The sequence below is a fragment of the Saccopteryx bilineata genome, chromosome 5 (assembly GCF_036850765.1).
Source record: "Saccopteryx bilineata isolate mSacBil1 chromosome 5, mSacBil1_pri_phased_curated, whole genome shotgun sequence".
Classification (NCBI taxonomy): domain Eukaryota; kingdom Metazoa; phylum Chordata; class Mammalia; order Chiroptera; family Emballonuridae; genus Saccopteryx; species Saccopteryx bilineata.
The window spans coordinates 147,621,146-147,628,390 of NC_089494.1; the positions used below are offsets into that span (position 1 = coordinate 147,621,146).

The 7,245-nt window shown below is 41.5% G+C and overlaps 1 non-coding gene across 1 annotated transcript; it reads left to right on the forward strand.

The window, feature by feature from the left end:
- Positions 1 to 5,235: 5,235 nt before the first annotated feature.
- Positions 5,236 to 5,343, forward strand: LOC136307151 (U6 spliceosomal RNA). Its single transcript, XR_010725834.1, has one exon. It is a non-coding gene; the product is annotated as a U6 spliceosomal RNA (small nuclear RNA).
- Positions 5,344 to 7,245: the final 1,902 nt, after the last annotated feature.

Sequence of the window (7,245 nt, forward strand, 5' to 3'; positions counted from 1 at the left end):
CGATTAAATCGAACAATTCAACCTTAAAAGATAATCATGCCCAGTGAATTAACAGAAAAACTACTAAAGTGTGTTATTTGACATTCCCTACTTTTAACATGGGTTGTGCAATTCTAAATATTTAAAAAAGATTATATGCTTCAGATAAAGACCTAAGATAAAGCCCAAAGTAGCAGGGAACAAATGCACACGTGTAATGTAACAAAGTCTGTGCCCTGGAAGTACCTTCTTGATAAGATCATTCTAGCCTAGGCCCCGCCCTCTTCTGTCTGCTATCAAACCCAGTAGGCAATTATGCGCATCTGTGATGTCCAGAGAGGATTTTAACAATTTCTACAAGTTGTTTTTGAGAAGACAATTTTTTCTATGAATTTTAACACAAAATGTAAAAAATAGTTTACTAACTCTACTTTTGTCAAATACTGGCAACCTCTAACATCTAGAAAGACTAGATGCTGTAAAATTAGATCTCATTTGTCCATAATATATACTATCTGTACAGCAAAGAAAAACAAAAGGCAGATCTTCAGGACTGGTTAGTCTTGCCTTACCATAGACAGGTTGGCATAGAGCCCTTGGCACTTCCCTCTCATCCATCTTCCCTCAAACCAGGGCACAATGCACTGTGCATTGTGCTGAAGACAAAATTAAGAGTGTAAATATTAATTACCCCTTGTCTGCAGAGTAGCATATAGAAAACTACTTTTGCTTTCAACTTTTTCTTTTTTCAAGTTTTTAATTGAATTTATTGGGATGATATTGGTTAATAAAATTTAAAGGAGGCTGGCCATCCTGTTTCCAAAAGACAATATATTTTACAGATTTAAAAAAAGAAGACATTTATACAATGTGTTACTTTGCTACCTCTACTTGTAACTTTTATTGGGCACTTAAAAAATCCAGAAAGGTTAGATGTCTCAAAAATGTACTTGGCTGTGGTTAACTAAAGATGCATTAGTGGGGAATAAAATGTGCATCAAGGACAATGGTTGTAATATACAAATGTCTTGCAAACAGGACCGATCTGGCCATAGAACCCTTCTTCTGAACTCTGAATTTAGCGGTAGCCTAAATTTGGGGGCTTTTGCAGATCCCCTAGAACTCATTTATGAACCTTCTAGAGGTTCATGAAGTCTAGATTAAGAATCCCTCTGCTTACAACTTTTTTTTTTTTTTTTGTATTTTTCTGAAGCTGGAAACGGGGAGAGACAGTCAGACAGACTCCCGCATGCGCCCAACCGGGATCCATCCAGCACGCCCACCAGGGGTGAAGCTCTGCCCACCAGGGGGCGATGCTCTGCCGAGACCAGAGCCACTCTAGCGCCTGGGGCAGAGGCCAAGGAGCCATCCCCAGCGCCCGGGCCATCTTTGCTCCAATGGAGCCTTGGCTGCGGGAGGGGAAGAGAGAGACAGAGAGGAAGGAGGGGGGGGGGGTTGGAGAAGCAAATGGGCGCTTCTCCTATGTGCCCTGGCCGGGAATCGAACCCGGGTCCCCCGCACTCCAGGCCGACGCTCTACCGCTGAGCCAACCAGCCAGGGCTTACAACTTTTATGTGTTTCTCACTCCTCACTGTTGCCACAATTGATTCACCAAAAGAGAGAGGCCATTAGCTAACTCTTTTAATGTTTTCCAAATGGGGCTTTGCCTTAGAGAAATGCATTTCCAGTTATTGAACTGTTATTTTGCCCTGCGTTTACTCCCAGGAGAGGAAAATGTTTGACTCCCAGGAATCCAGGCATTTTTGAAAGAACTTGAAGCCACAGCCAGCTTTACTTTGGCAAGTCATTCCTTCCCTTTCTTTCCTTCTTTCCTTTCCCAGGGAGCCTGCTCCTTCCATCTGTCTTTCAAATTCTGCTTTATGAATAGCAATTCAAGTTTTATTTTCTTCTTGAATGCACGCTCTCTGGAAAAGAGGCTTTTCACCAAGAATGTGGTGTCTGATCGCTATCTTGCCGATTGGTTAAACAAAGGTCTCCATACTGGGCAAGACTTTACAAACCCGCTCACATATGCCTGTTATTCTCGAACTTGACCAAAACCAACAACATATTCATGAAGGTATAAGGGATGAAAAAAATTCTTCCCCAAGTAACTGAGAAATAACTTTGGACACAATTTGATAAAATTATTCCTCTTTTACTTCTGGTTCTCCTGGAAGGCATTATTCAGATAGACGCATGTAAAGCAGGCCCTACATGGACATGTGTGAAATGTATAAGTGAATGCCTCTAGTCAGGTTATTTATCACCCAATGTTAAATAATCTGGTCTGAGAAAGTCAGTTAATAATTTTCATGTGCTGAAGACAAAATTAAGAGTGTAAATATTAAGTACCTCTTGTCTGCAGAGTAGCATATAGGAAACTACTTTTGCTTTCAACTTTTTCTTTTTTCAAGTTTTTAATTGAGTTTATTGGGATGACATTGGTTAATAAAATTTATACAGGTTTCAGGTGTACAATTCTATAATACTTCATGTGAATATTGCATTGTGTGTTCACCACCCCATCAAGTCTCCCTCCATCACCATCTGTCCTCTTCCTCCTCCTCCACTCCTTTCCCTCCTACAGTCCCCACACTGTTTCAACTGTTTCCTTAAGGTCAGAGTAGATAGTTACTCATATCTGCGCTCCATAATGCCACAAAAATTCCACAGGAAAAGAAACACACACAAAATTAGCATCTTAGATTCACAGAGCCAGTGCATGCACACACTTTTGAAATGGTAGCGGCCTAACATGAAGGGCCACGCAAAGGTCTCCGATGGCATTTGACCCGAGTGCTCATTCCTTGTGCTCCTGCACATGGCATCCCAGCAGAATCAAAGCTAGGAATTTAAACTCTTTATTTTTCTCTGCTTTCCCTCCTGCCATTTTCTATTTCCTGTCTTCTACTCCTCCCACTGCCTCCAACAGGGTTAGTGAGAGCACTCTCCACACAGTGGAGGAGAGAGCTGATCAATGATGTGCTTTGAAGGATGTGAGAGAGTTCTCTAAAGCCCACCTTCCCTTTTCCTGATATGACTGAAATCCCCAAAGTGCTGTTCTCCCAAGAATCACATGTGTAATTGTTAACCAGTGCAACACTTCTGAATTAATTGATAATTTAACCTTTTACCAAGTCTCTGAGTTGAGACTGCTTCCCAATCTCTCTTATTTTTAGCACACTGGCCTTCTGTTGTCCTCTTTATCACATAATCTTTATATGAAGGTTCTGGAACTTCTCCAGGAAGTATGGTTGATGTGAGGCTGAGTGGCCTCTGACTCTTGAGAAAAGCCAGCAATGCAGCAATGCATGCAGGAGAATTTAAAACAGAAGAGGAAGGAAGTATGCACTGGAGACCATATCTCTGAAAGACGACGAGGACTGGTTGGAATGAACCAATGATGGCTTCAGCACTGGGCAGGTGAGAGGCAGCTTCCCAGACTGCACTCAGCATGTGGATTATGTTCATCTCATGGCTCAGCAATTATTATGTACTTTCTGTGCCAGTGTTTCTCATAATAGACCACCTTAGGTCACATACTGACCACATAGTGGAATTATCAGTGGAGCTTAAAATGTCCAGGACATGCCCCCATCAGGATTTCTAGGGGGCAGGAATCATGTATCAGTAAACATATTGCCTGTTTTCTGGGTAATTCCAATGTGCGGGGGAGGTTGAGAACTACTGTTTGATGCAAATTTATTAAATAGTTTTCATGTGTCAGGTCTCTGCCAGATGTTGTTATGGACTGAATGTCTGTGTCCTCCCCTCCCCAAATTCATATGTAGAAGTCATAACCCCTAATGTGATAATGGCATTAGGAAGTGGGGTCTTTGGGAGGTGTTGAGGTCATGAAGGTGGAGCCCTTGTAAATGGGATTAACACCCTTATAAAAGAGATCCCAGAGAGCTCCTTTACCCCTTCCACTACGTGAGGACACAACAAAACATAATTATCATGAACCAGGAAGTATGTTTTCACCAGAAACTGAATCTGCTGGCGCCTTGCTTGGTCTTGGACTTTTAGCTTCTAGAACTGTGAGAAATAAATGTCTGTTGTTTAAGCCATCCAGTCTGTCTTAAAGCAGCTCAAATGTATTAAGACAGATACAGAACATACTAAGATGAAGAAATTGTCCTAGTACTTCAAGGGGACACAGTCAGTCAAAGATGGGAGAGAGCATTGTGTATTTGGTCACTGGCTCTCTCCTGTTTCTTTTTCTTTCCTTTTCTTTTTTTTTGCATTTTTCCAAAGCTGGAAACGGGGAGGCAGTCAGACAGACTCCTGCATGCACCTGACCGGGATCCACCTGGCATGCCCACCAGGGGGCGATGCTCTGCCCCTCTGGGGCGTCGCTCTGTTGCATCCAGGGTCATTCTAGCGCCTGAGGCAGAGGCCACAGAGCCATCCTCAGCGCCCAGACCACCTTTGCTCAATGGAGCCTCGGTTGTGGGAGGGGAAAAGAGAGACAGAGAGGAAGGAGGGGGGGAGGGGGGGAGGGGGGGAGAAGCAGATGGGTGCTTCTCCTGTGTGCCCTGGCCGGGAATTGAACCCGGGACTCCTGCATGCCAGGCCGACGCTCTACCACCGAGCCAACCGGCCAGGGCCTCTCTCCTGTTTCTTATATTCTTGGGGGCCACTTGACTGCATTCTCTAAAGACAGTTGTGTGCTCATACTTTGTTAGAAACGTAAAGCAACCAGCACTTCAGCATGTCACACAACAACTGTTATACATTTCCTTTTCTCTCTCTCTCTTTTTTAAATTACTAAGTGAGAGTACTGGAGGGCAGAGAGACAGACTTCCGCATGCATCCTGACTGGGATCCACCAGGTAAGCCCCCTCCTGGGCGATGCTCTGCCCATCTGGGGCTGTTCCTCTGTTGCTCCTCCACAACTGAGCTATTTTTTTTTTAGCGCTGGAGACAGAGGCCTTGAGGCCATCTTCAGCACCTGCAGCCAACTTTCTTAATTTTGAGCCATGGCTGTAGGATGAGAAGAGAAAGAGAGAGAGAAGTGGGGGTAGGGTGAGAAGCAGATGGTCGGTCACTCCTCCTGTGTGCCCTGACCAGGAATTGAACCCAGCACATCCACATGCGGGGGCCGATGCTCTACCACTGAGCTAACCAGTCAGGGCCCATACATTTCCATAGAGACTCTTAGTGGCTTTTACGTTTTTGGTGCTCTTCTGTAAACAGTCATGATTTGAAAGTGGTTACTTTAAAATTATTTCATGTTAATAAAAATAACTGGTGCTTGCGGGTGCAGCACAGATACTAGAATTGGAACGACACAGAGCCGATCGGCATGCCTCCCGAGCAAGGATGGCAGTACAAATCCATGAGGCAGTCCATATCTTTGCTGGGGGCTTGGCTGACAAAGGTGAGGGGACTGAGAAGTGCAGATTGGTAATTACAAAATAGTCACAGGGATGTAAATTATAGCATAGGAAATATAGCAAAGAATACTCTGGTAACTATTTATGGTGCTAGTTGGGTGCTGGAAATTTCAGGAGGAACACTATGTAAAGTATTTGATTGTCTTACTACTATGCTGCACACCTTAAACTAATACAAAATATTATTGAATGTAAAGTATAATTGAAAGAAATTAAAAAAAGAATGAGTTTTAATATTAAAATAATAATAATAATAATCAACAACATGGAAATTCTTAATGATTTTACAAAAAACCTTTGCATATAGCAGTGGTTTCAACCAGGGGCAACCTTCCCCTCCCCACCAAGGGACAATTGGCATTGTCTGGATCATACTATCTGGGGAGTATGTAATAGCTAGAGGCTGCTAAACATTCTACAAGGCACAGGACAGTCCTATACTAAGGATTATCTGGCCTAGTATCAATAATGCTGAATGGAGAAACTGCAGCTGTACATTGGGTCTCCAGAAATTTTTTATCTTGTGTAACTGAAACTTTGAATTCTCTGACCAATATTTCCTATTTCCTCTTTACCCAGACTCTGGCAACCACCGTACTACTTTCTGCTTCTATGAGTTTGACTGTTTTAGATTCCACATGTAAGTGAGATCATACAGTATTTGTCTTTCTGTGTCTGGTTTATTTCAATTAACATAATGTCTTTCAGATTCATTCATGTTGTAAATGGCAGAATTTCCTTCTTTTTTTAAAAATTTATTTATTTATTTATTCATTTTACAGAGGAGAGGGAGAGACAGAGAGAGGAGAGACAGAGAGAGAGAAAGGGGGGAGAAGCTGGAAGTATCAACTCCCATATGTGCCTTGACCAGGCAAGCCCAGGGTTTTGAACCGGTGACCTCAGCATTTCCAGGTCGACGCTTTATCCACTGTGCCACTACAGGTCAGGCCTCTTTTTTTATAGCTAAATAATATTCCATTGTTAGATGTATATATCTCTCTATATCTCTATATATCTCTATATATCTATATATAAGGTCTACTGGAAAGTTCTGTCTGTTTCTATCACAACATTTTGACATGTAAGCACATCTTTATTTGACGCATGTGTGCCTCTCTATTTTTATCACTTAATGTATACATACTGACATAGCAAATTAACTAAAACAAAGTTGATTCACGTTAGTCTTATGTGTGAAGCGATAGTGTACCCATGGCTACTGATAAAGTTCATTTACGCCACTGTAATTTTTACGAATTTCAATAAGGAAGAAATGCTACAGAAGCATGTATGTCACATCCAAAATATTCCCTGGACTTAGCACCCTCCGACTATCACTTGTTTTTTGTCCTTACAAAATTTTTTGAAGGGCAAAAAATTCAAAAATGAAGAAGATATCAAACAAGCACTGGTTCAATTTTTCGCATCAAAAGATAAAATAATTTTCAAAAATGGGATATACAAATTGCCCTCACACTGGCAAGAAATCATTAATAATAATGGCAATTATATTATTTAATAAATTTTATTGACGGTAAGAAAAATTTGTATTTTGTTTTATTTCAAAAACAGACAGAACTTTCTGGTAGACCTTATATCTATATATCTCTATCTCTATCTATCATCTATCTATCTATCTATCTATCTATCTATCTATCTATCATCTATCTATTATCTATCTTATTTTCTTTAGCTATTTGTCCATCAAGGGACATTTAGGTTGCTTTTATGTCTTGGCTATTGTGAATAGTAATGCTGCAATAAACATGGAGGTATCTTGCTGAGATACTGATTTCATTTCCTTTGATAAATACACAGAAATGGGGCCTGACTGGTGGAGGTACAGTGGATAGAGCATTGGCCT